General features: G+C 45.6%; 1 protein-coding gene across 4 annotated transcripts in view; it reads left to right on the top strand.

Moving 5' to 3' along the window:
- TTC28 (tetratricopeptide repeat domain 28) overlaps positions 1-17,460 on the top strand; it is a 511,170-nt gene that overhangs the window by 193,898 nt on the left and 299,812 nt on the right. The window contains exon 1 of one of the 4 annotated variants that reach the window (XM_050924021.1): positions 15,626-15,655. The exons of the other annotated variants lie outside the window; for them this stretch is intronic. The gene's annotated coding sequence lies outside the window, so the exon portion shown is untranslated. Of the gene's footprint in view, positions 1-15,625; positions 15,656-17,460 lie in introns of those variants that run through there. 4 annotated transcript variants of the gene reach the window in all.

Raw genomic sequence — 17,460 nt, 5'->3', positions numbered from 1 at the left:
GGAGGGCTGAGCCACTGAAGACCTGCCTAGCAAGGTCAGCAACCTACAGGGGGCACCAGGAGAAGAGATAAAAAAAAGATTGCATCATGACACCCAGCTGATAGGAACACTCAAAAGGCGACTATTGCCTATCACACCCAGATGCTGGCATCACCACAGTCTTATAACTGAAACTTCTCATCATGGTTAAGGAGATGTATCACTGCAAGATCTAGCATATGGATTGCGAGTTACGACCTGCCAATCTTCGTTAGAACTAGCAGTGTTCTCAGGAGCCTGGTTGTTTTACAGGTGTTCCCAACGCTACAACTGAAGTGACCTGGATCCTAAGCATGTCCATTACCGGGCGAGAGACATTCATTTTCCATGTCCCTGGCCCCATATTACTTTTATATAAGTTCTGGCTCTCCTGTATTGCATTTACCAACCCTTGCGTTATGTCCATGTGCAGAGCCACACCTGAGCAGTTGGTGTACTCTGGAAAGCTGTGCTACCAAAGTATGTTTGCTGAAGCGAAATGCATTAAAGGTTATTTCCTGATGGGAATTTTAGACTGAAAGATGTAGGTAAAGCATGTGCTTCTATCCAGCTTGAGCACACTTGTCTTCTCAAGCATAGTTAAAGTTTTTCCAATTATCCCTCAAAGCCCACAGAGAATGGTCAACAGCATGACAAATGAGTGATTGACAGGTGTATACACAGATAGGAACCAGCTAACAGTTGGAAGAATAAATTCACCCAAACACTGACATGTCCATGTTTTATTATGAACTAAACAAAAAGTTGTCTCTGCTGCTCTAGACAGTGTCAGCTGCTGATGCTGATTTTTTTTCTCATCTGTATTTTTTGTAGCAACCTTTTAAGAATACAAACTTCTCTTCCTTCCCTTTTGGGTCCTCTGCCACCTGGCAGTTACGGTGTGTCATTGGTTCTGTTGCAGCAAAAGCCACTGTGAAAGCCACTGTGGCTGCTTTTGTCTATCGCTTTTTCTGTCCCCAGGATAGTCAGTAAGAACTTGCACATTTCTTGGAATGGCAGGCAGTAGTTACTATGCAGTCAATGTCTTTATGAAAAGCTCATGGCTGCTTGGGTCTATCTGTTGTGTCCGCTGGGAATAGCTTGGTGATTTTAATAGAGGAAATGCAGGACATACTCACCAGGATTCAACATTTATATTTGGGTTTAAACAGAATTGACAGAGTCTCTAGTTTTTAACCTTATGATCCTCCTTGTCATCTCTTACATTGAAGATAGTGCTGAGGAAACCACAAATTTTCCAATAAGAAGTCAAAAGTTTGGATTCTTTCCTAAGACTTTTCTTGATGGATCTATTATTTGATCAGTCACATCTACAGGACCCCTCTTTCTTGACAGATCCCGAACTCCTGCCTCTTTACAATACAGGTAGCCCTAGATCTCATAAATCTGACTGAAGAATAGAGTTAAGTCACAGCATGTTGGGCAGCATTTCTTCTAGGTCCTGCTTCTGCTTATTTCTAATTTCCTATTAATTTGGGACTTCCATATTATTCAGAGCCCAGGGAGCTTGGGGCCCTGTTAGAAGGGAGTAGAGCTTGGCGAATAACAAGTTTTTGTGTTTCACTAGTAATTCTGAAAAATTAAACAAAACAAAACAGTTTCGGTTGAACTGAAAATGAAGTTTTTAGAAATACACCTCCACCTTGATATAACTTGGTCCTCGGGAGCCAAAAAATCTTACCGCATTATGGGTGAAACCGTGTTATAATTGGGGTAGCAGTGGGGTAGCGGAGCCCCAGGCCCTTTAAAGTGCTACCCAAGCCCCGTTGCCGGTGTCCCAGGGTAACGGCGGCAGGGCTCAGGCAGTGATTTAAAGAGCCCCAGGCTCCGGCCACTGCGGGGAGCCCAGGAACCTTTAAATCTCCGCCCGAGCCCCGCTGCCGGATATAATGCGGTAAAGCAGCCCCGGCCCCCAGAGTGCTGCTTTACCGGATTATATCCGAATTCCTGTTATATAGGGTCGCGTTATATCGGGGTAGAGGTGTATTTGAGAAATTGAAAAGTAACAAATTTTTGTATCAGATCAAACAAAGCATTTTGTTCCACCTGAAATGAAACGTAAGTTTGGATTTCAAGCATTTTTTTAATATTTTTCAGTTTTTAAAAATAAAATTTAAATTTTGAAACAAACACTAATTTTGAATGGAAAAATCTGAACATTTCATCTAAAAAATGTTGAAACAAAGTGTTTAGATTCCCCTCCCCCCCCCCGAATTTGTAGGGTTTTTTCTTTTTGACCCATAAAATCCAGTGAAGCTAATCAGATCATGAATCATCATGATCAAGGATTAGAGATCAGGACAACCAAAGAGAAGCACTTGAGAAGACTTGAAGCCATTTAAATGAGATGTTTGAGGGCACTCAGAGGGGTGATGTTGCTGGACCACATCTGGAACGATGTCATCAGGAGTGAGACCAAAATTTGTGGTGTTGGAGAAAAGTTGTAAGAGAGGAGGCTGTGGTGGCAGGGATACATGCAAAGGATGGATGAAGAGAATACTGATAAGGAGGCATTTGATACTAGAGTTTGTGGGCAGAGAACAGGAGGATGACCAAGAGGTGGATAGACTGTGTATGGGAGGACAGAGTGGATACAGACTGAGTGTTGGACTGGCAAGTCTGGAAAAGATTGATCTGGCAACCTGACCTCAACTGGCTGGGAAAAGTGAAGCTGACACATTTACAAAATGTTTGTGTTGCCACATCTGCATTTTCACTGGGTTTTGGTCAAAAAATTTCACCCAGCTCTATGAGGGAGGCCCCAAGTGTATTTCTTCCTCTCCATAGTGGTGATGCTCCTCATCACTTTGTTGGAGCTAGAATATACCTAAGGCTATCTGCATCAGTAGCATAAGTAACTAATGCATGTTTTGCCTGAGAGAACAGCGGCATCCCAGCCCTCCCTCGGTGGAATCTTCAGGAGGTGTAGGTGCAGCAAATGTCACATAGCAACAACAACGTTAGCTCCCCTTTCTGCAGTAAGTGACCCTGGCCAGATAAACACATCCAAGATCTGCATGTTTCAGTGGGCCCAAAATTAGTTACATGATGATATTTCTTCCAGTGGTAAAATGGTATTTTCATCTGAAAGCAGGGGATTTTCTGATGTATGCAAATCGAGCCAATGTAGCTTCCTAGAGTGGAACTACCTGAACCGTTGTGACAGCCTGAGCACTCAGGCTGGGGAAAAAACACAAGTTTTCATTTAAACTCCTTGGCTCCCTGAATATCCTGAGTGTGCTGCAGAGGTTTTTGTTAAAGTGACTTTTGAGTTACAAGGAGCCCTGCTCACTGGTGTTCTGCATTGTGCCTTGCTCTGCAGTGATGATTTGTGAGGCTTTCAGGGGCCAGTCCTGCTTTGCGAGGGCCGGATTTCTAACAATGGGAGTTTAGTTCCATTTATTTTGAGACCATCATTTACAAATACAAAATGGAAGGAGCCAGACTGCTGCAGCTGAAGCAGTTGTTGTTGAGAATCCTCCCATGATCAGATCTATAATTTCTAGGCAGCAGTTTCATTGCAGTCTTTGCTGCCATGGAGACGCATCACTAGTGGCCGTTAAACTAGCACTGAGGCTGTTGCTGTGATTCCTATCTGTTTGTGTCTGTCAGCATTTTCTGTTTCCTCTCCTGCTTTGATGGATTCCATGTCTTCTCTGCTGAGAGAACAGTTTTCAGTGTGTTCTTTCAGCCAGTGACCTGTTGGGCATAGTGCTTTGTGCCCAAAAGAGGGCCCCCTCTCTCTTCTGCCTTTAAGGGGGCACCTTTTAATTTCTGAAATGCAGCACTCTGAGCTGTCTAGTACCATCTCGTTGTCACATTGGGCAGCTCCACACCATCATATGATGTGTGAGGAAGACTGAATTCCAGGAAGAACCTGTGCATGCTCTGTACAAGAGGAAAATGGGTTATATAGACAATGGATCCAGATGGGCTATGGTTGTTTGGAGTGGAGTACAGTCATTTCTGATATTCAAGAGACCCATTGTAATTTCACTGCATAAAATGATCTGTGTGGAAACTTTGCAAAGCCAAGGGAATTTGAGGACTTACAATAAAAGTACTTCCTCGACCAACACTGTAGTGCAGCTACCTTATTGCTGTAGTAAGAGTAGTCATGCGACATGTCTATGAACAGAGAGGTTGAGAGCATGAGGCTAATTTCCTTTTTAAGTTCCGAGTTGCAGTCACTCCTGAGAGTTTTTAATTTTTAAGTCTTTTTCTGTACTCACTACCAAATGTGCTAGGAAGGAAAATTCCAGAACTTCCTGAATGCAGGTGCTCTGCAGCAATGTGAGTGCCAGACGAGGCTATCACAGGGTCCCCATATCCAGTTCCTCAAGATGACGCTAAAGCTCACCAGGAAGTTTTGAAGAGGGTCGCTTCCAACCTGGGGTTCCAGGCAAAGGAACTGGAAGAGCCCTCAGACCCTGTTTGACATCCTCTGCTCCTCAGCTGCTGCCAGGATGGCACTACCCCTTCGTGAAGGGGTTTCCAAAATCACTAATGACTTGCGGCAGACCCCCTCTTCCCTGGCCCCTATCTCTAAGAGGGCCAAACGCAAGTACTTTGTGCCAACCAAGGGGCATGAGTACTTATACTTCCACCTTGCCCCCAATTTCCTTGCAGTTAGCCACAAAGAGAGGCAAGGACAACCCGAGGCCACCCCCCAAAATAAAGACTTGAGGAGACTGGATCTCTTTGGAAGTAAAATGTATTTATCTTCCAGCTTTCAGCTGAGAGTGGCCAACCACCAAGCCCTCCTTGGCCAATATGACTTTAATATGTGGCAAGCCATGGCCAAGTTCAGAGGGGCGCTCCCGAAGGCTTCCAAGAAAGAGTTCCGAGCAATCCTCGATGAGGGCACGTCCGCAGCCAGGGCGGCCCTCCAGGCGGCGTTGGACGCTGCTGCTGGACACATCATGGCTTCTGCTATCTCCATGTGGCAAGCCTCCTGGCTGCTTCTCTCTGGGTTGTCCTCTGAGGCTCAACAGTCAATGCAGGACTTGCCCTTTGACGGCCAAGCCCTATTTGCAGAGCCTCAGGGACTCCCGTTGCACCCTGAAAACCCTGGGTCTTTACGTCCCAGCCCCAGGGCATAAGCAGTTAACAAACTGCAGCAGCCTCAGGGCGAGGGGAGCCAGCCTCGGCAGCACCAGCCCCACAAACGGGCCAAGGGCTACCGTCCTGTTCGAGCCACCCACCTCCACCCTCTGCCCAGTCTGGCTTGATCCATACCAAGCAAGGGGCCAAATGGTCAATCTGAGGGTGCGACCAAGGGTGACCTACCAGACTATTCCCTGGATCCATCCGACCCAGTGTTCTCCAGCCGCTTTTCCTTCTTCCTTCCTGTTTGGACCGCTATAAACTCCGATTGATGGGTCCTCGGCACAGTGGAGCAGGGTTATATCCTCCATTTCCTTTATAGCCCCTCTTCCCACCAGCATTCCCTGTTCCTCTTCAGGAACCCCTGTCATGAGAGTGTCCTCACCAGGAGGTAAAGGGGTTGCTACAGCTGGGTGTGGTGGAAGAAGTTCCTCTCGAATACAGGAACAAGGGGTTCTATTCCTGGTACTTTTTAATCCCAAGGGTGGTCTGCAGCCCATCCTTGACCTGCGAGACCTCAAGAAGTACCTAAAGGGGTTAAAGTTCCACATGGTTTCCCTGGCCTCTATATTATCCCCTCCCTGGATCTGGGAGACAGGTATGCTGCCCTTGACTTGAAAGATGCATACTTCCACATAGCAATCTTTCAAGGACACAGAAACTTCCTCTGGTTTACGGTAGGGCCCCACCACTACAAGTTTATGGTCCTCCCGTTCGGCCTGGCGACAGCACCAAGAGTGTTTACCAAGTGCATGTCGGTGGTAGCAGTTTACCTGAGGTGCCAGGAAATCCAGATCTACTTGTACCTCAATGACTGGCTTGTCAAGGGCAGCTTCAGTTCTCACATCCAAAGGGAGTTTGTGGTGCTTCAAGCCACATGCCACTCTGGACCTACTGGTAAACAACAAAAAGTCGACATTAGTGCCGGTGCAGAGGATAGAGTTCATCAGAGTGGTCCTCAACTCGACCTGTGCCAGGGCATTCCTGCCATTGGAAAGGTTCCAGACATTGACAAACCTCATCACGAAAACCTCCGCATTGCCTCTGACTACAGCCAGGGTCTGTCTGCCCCTGCTGGGTCACATGGCAGTGTGCACTTACATGGTCCACCATGCCAGGCTCTGGATGCAACCCCTGCAACAGTGGCTGGGGGTGGTCTATTCCCAGTCCCAAGACCCCCTGGAAAAGATCGTTACCATTCCCCAGGCAATACTTACCTCGCTGAGATGGTGGACCAACTGCAGGACAGTCCTGGAGGGGGTTCCATTCTACAACCCCCTTCAGTCCATCGAGTTGGTGCCAGATGCCTCAGACCTCGTCTGAGGTGTTCATCTCGGTGACCTGCAGATTCAGGGGAGACAAAGTTGCATATAAACGTCAAAGAGCTCTGAGCAGTCCGGCTGGTATGTGGAATCTGTTGGGCAAGGTGGTACGATTCCTGACAAACAACACAGTCTTGATGTTCTACATCAACAGGCAAGGGAGAGCACGCTCATTGGCTCTCTTGTCAAGAGGCACCCCGTCTGTGGGACTTCTGCATCAGCCATGAAATCCAGCTGGAAGCTTGTCACCTTCCCGGTGTTAAGAATATGCTGGCTGACCCGCTGTGCAGGGACTTCTCTCACCAAGAGTGGTCACTCCATCCAGAGGTAGCCTGCATGATCTTCCAAGGGTGAGGAAGTCCCCAAGTGGACCTGTTTGCTATGAGACAGAACAGGAAATGCCATGGGTTTTGTTCTTGGCAAGGTCTGAGCAAGGGCTCCCTTTCCTATGCCTTCCTCCTGCCGTGGTCAGGGAGCCAAATGTACGCGTTCCCTCCAATTCCATTCATCAGCAATGTCCTGGCAAAGATCAAGAGAAACAAAGCACAGGTTGTCATGATTGCTCTGGCATGGCCTCACCAGCATTGGTTCGACACTTTACTTAGAACATACCAAGCCCTTCTGTAAATCAACTCAACTCTTTATTGCTACAGTGGACAGGATGAAGGGCCTTCCGGAGTCTTCACAGAGGATTTCCAATTGGATCATCTCGTGCATAAGGACCTGTTATGATCTGGCAGGGGTTCTGCTGCCACCGATTGTCAGAGCCCACTTGACTAGAGTGTAGGTGTCTTCGGCAGCCTTCCTGGTGCACATTCCTATCCAGGATTTCTGTAGAGCGGCGACACGGTCCTCTGTCCATGTGTTCACAGCTTATTATGCCATCACTTAGTAGGCCAGGGATGACGCTGGGTTCAGCAGCGCTGTGTTGCAATCTACAAGTCCATGAACTCCAACCCACCTCCAGGGGTGCTGCTTTGGAGTCACCTAATATGGAATGGACATGAGCAACACATCTTGAAGAAGACCAGTTATAGAAAAGGTAACTGTCTTTTCTTCTTCCTTTTCTGTAACTGGTCTTCTTCAAGATGTGTTGCTCATGTCCATTCCACAACCCGCCCTCATTCCCCACTGTTGGAGATTCAGGCAAGAAGGAACTGAGGGTGGGGGGAGCCGGAGGCACTCCAGAGGGCGCCAGAGCCACTCCCCTATAGATTCTGCTGAGGGAAAAACTGCTAGCAAAAGTGCATGTGGCGAGCACACACACCTAATATGGAATGGACATGAGCAGCACATGTCATAAAACACCATTTACGGAGAAGGTAACACTCTTTTCTTTAGAGCAGGGTCTGTCTTCCTGTGTTTATGTGCCATACCTAGCACAATGTGACCCTGATCCTGATTGGGGCCTTTAAGTGCTACTCTTATGCAAAAAATGCATGATAATACTAATAGCATCTTCAGCTCAACTTTTGGAGGATTGCCAAGCACTTTAGCAGTATATGTAGGGGTCATACCATTCACCACTGAAATGCAGCCACCATAGGATGGAACATGGTAGCTATTAAACAGCTCACAACAACACTGCGCAAGAAGTTAGAAATGGACATGGAATAGTTTACAAGATCCATTTTGAACTTCAGAGTGAATACAATGATGCTGATTTTACAGTAATTGCAGTTGTTCAGGACAGGGGGGCAGTCACTCCAGCTTCTGTGTTCTGAATCTAGCCTTTACATCTCATGCACTGTATTCTGTTGACAAGATGAAGGTTGATCTCTTTATTGTTTTAGTTTGCATTGTGTTGCCTTTGTTTGCCATTCTGCTTCTGGCATTGCTAGTGTTTGAGACAATTCCATCTTTGTTTCGGTATCTTGGTCTAGTGCTTGGCAGCTGGTAACAGCAGCATGCATAAAGCTTGTGAAATGCCTGAGAATTTGCGTGCGTTTGTGGGGAAGAACTAAAGCCAAAGCCTCTCCTTTTTGAGGATTATGATCACGTCATTACTGGAGGGAGTTCAGAGAAGAGTAAAAAAAAAAAAGTGATTAAGGGGCTGGAGGGATTGATTTATGAGGAAAGATCAAAAGAGCTAAATTGTGTCAGTTGGATAAGTGACAACTAAGGGAACATAAAAGTTCATAATTATTGGAAGTCTGTAAACAGTGAAAGGGGTGAGAAATTATTCAGGATTTGACAAGGAGGGAATGAGATTATGTTTATGAGGGGGAAATGGGTGCTAAATAGCAGGAAAATCTTCTTGATTCAGATGTGTTTTACTGTGGAATTTCCTCCTGGTTCAAGACCTGTCACTTGCAACATCACTTTTACATTTATTTATTTTTTAAAAATCCCAAATGTAAATATCAGTGCAAATACCAAAATCCATAGAAAAATCACTCCTGTGGTTGTACATATTCAGTATTTTTGACTTTTAGGGAATTAGAGAGTGACTTTAAGTTTACAGTTAAATATCAAATGTTTATATTGTATAAAGAACAGGAGTACTTGTGCTACCTTAGAGACTAACAACTGTATTTGAGCATAAGCTTTCGTGGGCTACAGCCCACTTCATGGGATGCATAGAATGAAACATATAAGAAGAGTGTGTGTGTGTGTTTGTGTGTGTGTCAGATCCAAACCAGTGGGGTACAGGAGTCTGGTAGAGGGCAAATATACTGATCACTGTGTGAGTAGTTTTCTGTTCCCTGAGTGACCAGAGCAGGGGCTGCACTAGAGTAATCAAGAACTTGCTAGAACCAATTAAGGCAGACAGGCTGATTAGAACACCTGCAGCCAATCAAGGCAGGCTAATCAGGGCACCTGGGTTTAAAAAGGAGCTCACTCCAGTCAGGTGAGGGGGAGCCAGAGGAGAGGAAGTGTGTGTGAGGAGCTGAGAGTGAGAGGGTCTGCTACTGGAGGACTACGGAGTACAAGCATTATCAGACACCAGGAGGAAGGTCCTGTTGTGAGGATAAAGAAGGTGTTTGGAGGAGGCCATGGGGAAGTAGCCCTGGGAGTTGTAGCTGTCATGCAGCTGTTACAAGAGGCACTATAGACAGCTGCAATCCGCAGGGCCCTGGGCTGGAACCCGGAGTAGAGGGCAGGCCCGGGTTCCCCCCAAACCTCCCAACTCCTGATCAGACACAGGAGGAGTTGATCCAGACTGTGGGAAAGATCACTGAGGTAAGCAAATCTGCCAATAAGCGCAGGACCCACCAAGATAGAGGAGGAACTTTGTCACAATACACACATACAGAGAAGATGCCATATCAGCTATAAGAGGCTGATTATATATATATACATATACACACACACACACATACACACATGTATGTGTGTATATATATATACACACACACACTTTTCTTATATACCACTACCTCGATATAATGCCACCTGATATAACATGAATTTGGATATAACATGGTAAAGCAGTGCTTGGGGGTGGGAGAGGCAGGGCTGCGCATCCGGTGGATCAAAGCAAGTTCAGTATAACACGATTTCACCTATAATGCAGTAAGATTTTTTTGGCTCCCAAGAACAGCGTTATATTGACGTAGAGATATATGTTCCATTCTATGCATCCGATGAAGTGGGCTGTAGCCCACGAAAGCTTATGCTCAAATAAATGTGTTAGTCTCTAAGTTGCCACAAGTATTCCTGTTCTTTTTACAGATACAAACTAACATGGCTGCTACTCTGAAGCCTGTTACATTGTATAGTTCTTAGTATAGTAGAATTGACTGGACAAAACACTGGGTAATACAATGTGGGAAACTCCTCCCTCCAGGACCAGCTTGTTTCTGTCTGTAACGTTCCATCATTCTGGCAGTTTCCCACTAACAGTGCTGCACTGGGGGAGTGTCTGACACTGTTTTTCAGAAGACCTGGATTTTTCATGGATTTGGACTCTTCCCTAGAAGATATTGAGCTAGAAACTCAGACATGGGGTTTTAGATTTCTCCCTGTATGATTTGCAGGCCTTCTGAATAGTTTATGCTCATGTGCCCAGTCTGCAAGGCCCAGAACCAGGGTGGCTGCACTCTGCATTACGATTAGATCTGCAAGGCATTTGTTCATTTTCATCTCCTTATGGTTATGTATGTATCTCTTGCCTCAGTTCTCATCCTGCTTTGTTTATAGGTCACCCAGATCCCTTCATTGAGCTTCTGGAATGCCCTTTACTTCCCCATGAGGGACTGATGCTCAGAACACAATGCTGCTGGTTTTAGACTCATAGACTTTAGGGTCAGAAGGGACCAATATGATCATCTAGTCTGACCTCCTGCATAAAGCAGGCCACAGAACCCTACCCATCCACTTCTATAACAAACCCCTAACCTATATCCGAGTTATTGAAGTCTTCAAATTGTGGTTTGAAGACCTCAAGCTGCAGAGAATCCACCAGCAAGTGACCCATGCCCCACGCTGCAGAGGAAGGCGAAAAACCTCCAGGGCCTCTGCCAGTCTGCCCCGGAGGAAAATTCCTTCCCGACCCCAAATATGGGGATCAGCTAAACCCTGAGCATGTGGGCAAGACTCACTAGCCAGCACTCAGGAAAGAATTCTCTGCAGTAACTCAGATCCCATCCCATCCAACATCCTATCACAGACCACCGGGCATACTTATCTGCTGATAATCAAAGATCAATTGCCAAAATTAAGCTATCCCATCATACCATCCCTTCCATAAACTTATCAAGCTTAGTCTTAAAGCCAGATATGTCATTTGCCCCCACTACTCCCCTTGGAAGGCTGTTCCAGAACTTCACTCCTCTAATGGTTAGAAACCTTCATCTAATTTCAAGTCTAAACTTCCCAGTGTCCAGTTTATACCCATTTGTTCTTGTGTCTACATTGGTACTAAGTTTAAATAATTCCTCTCCCTCCCTAATATTAATCTCTCTGATATATTTATAAAGAGCAAGCATATCCCCCCTCAGCCTTCTTTTGCCTAGACTAAACAAGCCAAGCTCTTTGAGTCTCCTTTCATATGACAGGTTTTCCATTCCTCGGATCATCCTAGTAGCCCGTCTCTGAACCTGTTCCAGTTTGAATTCATCCTTCTTAAACATGGGAGACCAGAACTGCACACAGTATTCCAGATGAGGTCTCACCGGTGCCTTATATAACGGTACTAACACATCCTTATCTTTGCTGGAAATACCTCGCCTGATGCATCCTAAAACTGCATTAGCTTTTTTAATGGCCATATCACATTGGCGGCTCATAGTCATCCTGTGATCAACCAATACTCCAAGGTCCTTCTTCTCCTCTGTTGCTTCCAACTGATGTGTCCCCAATGTATATCTAAAATTCTTATTATTAATCCCTAAGTGCATGACCTTGCACTTTTCACTATTAAATTTCATCCTATTACTATTACTCCAGTTTACAAGGTCATCCAGATCTTCCTGTATAATATCCTGGTCCTTCTCTGTGTTAGCATACCCCTCAGCTTTGTGTCATCCGCAAACTTTATTAGCACATTCCTGCTTTTTGTGCCAAGGTAAGTAATAAAAAGGTTAAATAAGATTGGTCCCAAAACTGATCCTTGAGGAACTCCAGTAGTAACCTCCTTCCAACCTGACAGTTCACCCTTCAGTATTACCCGTTGGAGTCTCCCCTTTAACCAGTTCCTTATCCACCTTTCAATTTTCATATTGATCCCCATCTTTTCCAATTTAACTAATAATTCCCCATGTGGAACCGTGTCAAATGCCTTACTGAAATCGAGGTAAATTAGATCTACTGCATTTCCTTTGTCTAAATAATCTGTCACTTTCTAAAAGAAGGAGATCAGGTTGGTTTGGCACGATCTAATGTTGTAACTTGTCCCAATTACCATTAACCTCAATGTCCTTAACTACTTTCTCCTTCAAAATTTTTTCCAAGACCTTACATACTACAGATGTCAAACTAACAGGCCTATAGTTATTCGGATCACTTTTTTTCCCTTTCTTAAAGATAGAAACTATGTTAGCAATTCTCCAGTCGTACGGTACAACCCCTGAGTTTTACCGATTCATGCGCCATTTCCTTTAATATTCTTGGATGAAGATTATCTAGGCCCTTCGATTTTGTCCCATTAAGATGTTCAAGTTTGGCTTCTACCTCAGATGTGGTAATATCCACCTCCATATGCTCATTCCCATTTGTCATCCTTCCATTATCCCTAAGCTCCTCATTAAAGACTGAGGCAAAGTATTTATTTAGATATTGGGCCATGCCTAGGTTATCCTTAAGCTCCATTCCATCCTCAGTGTTTAGCGGTCCCACTTCTTCTTTCTTTGTTTTCTTCTTATTTATATGGTTATAGAACCTTTTACTATTGGTTTTAATTCCCTTTGCAAGGTCCAACTCTACACGGTTTTTAGCCTTTCTCACTTTATCCCTACATGTTCTGACCTCACTAAGATGGCTTTCCTTGCTAATCCCACCCTTCTTCCACTCCTTGTAGGCTTTCTGCTTTTTCTTAATCATCTCTCTGAGATGCTTGCTCATCCAGCTTGATCTACAACTCCTGCCTATGGTTTTTTTCCCCTTTCTTGGGATGCAGGCTTCGGATAGTTTCTGCAGCTGCGACTTAAAGTAATTCCAGGCCTCCTCCGCATTTAGATCCACAAGTTCTTCAGTCCAATCCACTTCCCTAACTAATTTCCTTAATTTAGGTTCCAATCAGGCAACAAGATGATGTTTTTAAAGCTGCTCTCTGTTGCTTTCATATCTGTTGCCAATTTTTCGTTCTGGCTTTTTGCATTCCTTTGAAAGCCCAGTTCTTCTGGGCTGGTTTGATAAAGACCTGCTAGGTACTGTGAATGATGGATGCAGCTCTGAGAGAGCAGAGAATATTCTGGTGGCATCCTGGCTGTTTTTGAAAAAACTATCTGGGAAATATGCAGATGCATGTGCTAGATATATATCTTCCTCCTGCAGCTGCTAATAAAATAACAAATGAATTTTAAAAGTTCTTGGCTTATACTCTAACGAGGAGCCTTTGCATTACATTAAGGCTGAAATTCCACCCATTGTGGCTTAGGAAGGCAGCTATTCTAAGCTTGTTTGGGCAGGTATAGTAATTTCCTATACCAATTAACTGAAATAGCAAGGCACAGCAGCTGGATGAGGATGGAGTTCCAGAACCGGTTCTACATTTCTGGCCTATTGGTTTAAAGCAGACCTTGTAGATTATTTTATAATATTTTTTGTGAGTATAAACTATCCATACTACCCTCATTTTTCTCTCTAACTGGGACTCTCAAAGTCCACAACTCAGAAGCAGCTGCCCAGGTTGAGAAGAATACAGTTGCTCTGGACAATTATCTTTCTATGTGCTCTGTAAAAGAGGAGCTCTGAGGCGTTTAATCAAACAGCGAACTACTTAAATGGATTATCAAACTGTACAGTCACACACCCATATATACATACTGGTCTCCATATATCATATACATCCACAGTATTTTCAAGTTTAGATACCTAATTTACACCTGAACAAAATGTGCACCTAGACTAGAGAACCACAGATGCGAACAGAGATTGGGTGCATAGTTACCCACGCTGTGTGCGCAAAGGCGTCTTATTGCATAAAACAATGGGCACACTTGTTTTTGCTGGCACAACTTAGACAACATATTTGAAACTTTAGCCCATGCTATGCAAATAACTTTGCTTACATGGAATGCTGCTTTATAATAATTTCTTGTGCTCCTTTTAATTGAATTTATATACCGGCTTTTGCAAGTAATCATTGTGTCACATTTGAGTATAATGTTGCAGTGACATGAACTTAACATTCTAATGGAGCTGGTGTCACTTAATTTGATGTGGGATACATTTTTCTGCAAGCAATAAAATGAGACAGATTAAACATACCTGGTAGTTCCAGCCCATGTGGGGCACACTGGAACTTCTAGGTACTTCAGGTTGCTTAAGGCTGCAATAATCACGTGGGAATTCACTGCCTGTCAGGACTTCTTGCTTAAAATAAGTAGGAAGAAAAGTCATGTGTATGTGTCTGCTGGGAATTAGCAGAAGTAAGGTTGTCCTGAAACTTGGTTGGCACCAAATCCGCTTCCAGCTGAGTAATATGAGAGAGAAATGTTTCATTGTTTGCATCTTCGATCCGTAGTACCGCTTCTGTCTGATCATTGTCTTCCTCCCACACGCTTCCTCAACTTCATCAGAGTCAAGCTTCATTAGTAAAAGCAGCAAAGAATCCTGTGGCACCTTATAGACTAACAGACGTTTTGGAGCATGAGCTTTCGTGGGTGAATACCCACTTCGTCAGATGCATGAAGTGGGTATTCTCCCATGAAAGCTCATGCTCCAAAACGTCTGTTAGTCTGTAAGGTGCCATAGGTTTCTTTGCTGCTTTTACAGATCCAGACTAACACAGCTATCCCTCTGATACTTAAGCTTCATTAGTGCCTCCCAGTTATGGAGTAAAAGAACATCTCAGAGAGAAGGTGCTACATTCAGGTTATAAGTCCTTGTCACAGTTACAGAACAGGGAGCTTGTTAGATTCCTTTATGTCCTCTGGAATTACACCCCTCTGGTGATATCTTCACCCATCTCTGGGTGGAACCATGCAGTTCTACCGCTCTTAGGGCTTGTCCACATTATCCGCTGGATTGACGGGCAGCAGTCAATCCAGCGGGGGTCAATTTATCGCATCTAGTCTAGATGCGATAAATCGACTGCCGAGCACTCTCCCGTTGACTCCGGTAATCCACCAGAGCGAGAGGTGCAGGCGGAGTCGACAGGGGAGCATCAGCAGTTTACTCACTGCAGTGAAGACACCACGGTGAGTAAATCTAAGTACATTGACTTCAACTAAGTTATTCATGTAGCTGAAGTTGCATAACTTAGATTGATCTCTCCTCCTCCCTTCCCCCCTTCTCCTGCCCCCCCCCCCCCACGCGTAGACCAGGCCATAGACTCAGTCTCTGGGCTGCAGCACCCCTGCTTACGTGAGGCTATGATAGGTCCAGCTATGTTTGACACCTGTAAGCCCTTTTCCTTTGGTAGCCTGTGACCAGTGGCTAATTTAAAGATACTTAAAAACAGCTTCTTCAAAACCAAATATTATTTATTCAACCACAGGTACACAGCAAGCAGAGAAAAGGGATAAAACAACAAAAGGCCTGTACACCTTACCCAAAACTTGCAAGAAAAGAATAAAGTTTAGGTAAGTTTCACTCAGCCCAGACATCCCTACTCCTGCACTAGGAGAGACAGACAGCCCTTTCAGTATCCCATCAATATCTGTCTGACAAAGACTCACCTCTCGTCCTTGCTGCGCACTCACTCCCTTCTCCCACTTCCTCTCTAGAATGAAGTCTGTAACGGTTTAGTGCCCTTTTGATCTTAGGTTCAAGCCTGGGATAAGTAAACCTGCTAGCCTGGCTGGAACCCAGCAGATGGATGTTTCCTAGTTAATAAATACCCTATTGTTCCCTTAAGGCAGAGATGGGCAAATTACAGGCCGTGGGCCACACCCAGCCCTCGGGACCCTCCTGCCCGGCCCCTGAGCTCCTGGCCCAGGAGGCTGGCCCCAGCTTCTCCCCTGCTGTTCCCCTCCCCTACAGGCTCAGCTCACGTAGCCGCCGGCGCAATGCTCTGGGCAGTGGGGCTGCGAGCTCTTGCCGAGCAGTGCAGGTGCAGAGCCACAACCTGACCCGGTCTCCATGCTGCGTAGTGGCCAGGAGCCATGGCTGTAGCACCCCCAGCCACTGGTGCTCCAGGCAGCGCCGTAAGGGGGCAGGGAGCAGGAGGTTTGTGGATAGGGAGCAGGGGAGTTCGGGTGGGTGGTCAGGAGTCAGGAAACAGGAGGGTTGAAATGGGGCAGAGGTCTGGGGGGCAGTCAGGAAGGAGAGGGGGGGATGGATGGGGCAGTGGGGGGGAGTCGGCGCAGGAGTTCCAGGGTGGTCAGGGAGAAGAGGGGGTTGAATTGGGGCAGGAGTCCGGGTGAGGGAGTCAGGAATGAGAGGAGGGGTTGGATAGGGTGATGGGGGGCAGTTAGGGGCAGGGGTCAGGGGACAGGGAGGGATGGATGGGGCAGGGGTCTGGGGTGGGAGAGGGACGTCGCATCAGGGGATAAGGAATGGGGGGTTGGATGGGGCCGGAGTCCCGGGGGGGGCCATCAGGGGGCAAGAAGTGGGGGGAAGGGTGTCAGATGGGGGTGGGGGCTGGGCCATGCCTGGCTCTTTGGGGAGGCACAGCCTCTCCTAACTGGTCCTCCATACAATTTCAGAAACCCGATGTGGCCCTCAGGCCAAAAAGTTTGCCCGCCCTTGCCTTGAGTAAACTTGGTATTTTCTCTTGGTACCTTATCTCTGTCATTGTTTCATTTCCTATTTGTTTCTTCCTAAAAGCTGCCTTTGATTTAACTGCTTGCAGTCAGGCAAGATATACATCTCAGTTTATCTGCTCGATTATTATGATATTCATAAAAATAAACCAGACAATCACCTCATCCTTCACATTTCCTTTTCTGTCAGAGCTACAGCATGCTTTCCAGCTCCCATTTAGAGAATCCTGAGTGCCATTGTGGTTTATAAAACAAAAAAGCAGCCACTAAGAACTTGACATTGTGCAGAACTCCTGAAACATGGGGCAGATGTTACTGGCTAGATTTGGACTATTACTCTGCCACCCACTGAAAAAAGGCAGTTATGCAGCTCTTCCTAATTCTAGACATTAGTGATGGAAAAGGCCTGTGAGATTGTCTGGTCTGTCCCTTGGGGCCAGTGCTGGATGGTGAGCACCAATTTCACCAGAGTTAACTCAGAATTATACTTTGCTTTTTCAGCTAATTTTTTGTAATTACATAAATTTGCCCAAATGGAGCCTCCCTTTACAGTCCATACATTTAAACATTTCTTGCTATTATTTTGCATAGAAGTAGAAAGATAATTATGTAATGGAATATGGATGTCAGAGATTGCTGGGGCCAGAGGGCCCAGGATCACGTTTCTGGAGTTCTCTGACACA

This window comes from Gopherus flavomarginatus, chromosome 15 (assembly GCF_025201925.1).
Source record: "Gopherus flavomarginatus isolate rGopFla2 chromosome 15, rGopFla2.mat.asm, whole genome shotgun sequence".
In the NCBI taxonomy this organism is placed as follows: Eukaryota; Metazoa; Chordata; order Testudines; family Testudinidae; genus Gopherus; species Gopherus flavomarginatus.
The sequence above is the reverse complement of the archived record's forward strand: the minus strand, read 5'-3'. Positions and strand labels throughout refer to the sequence as shown.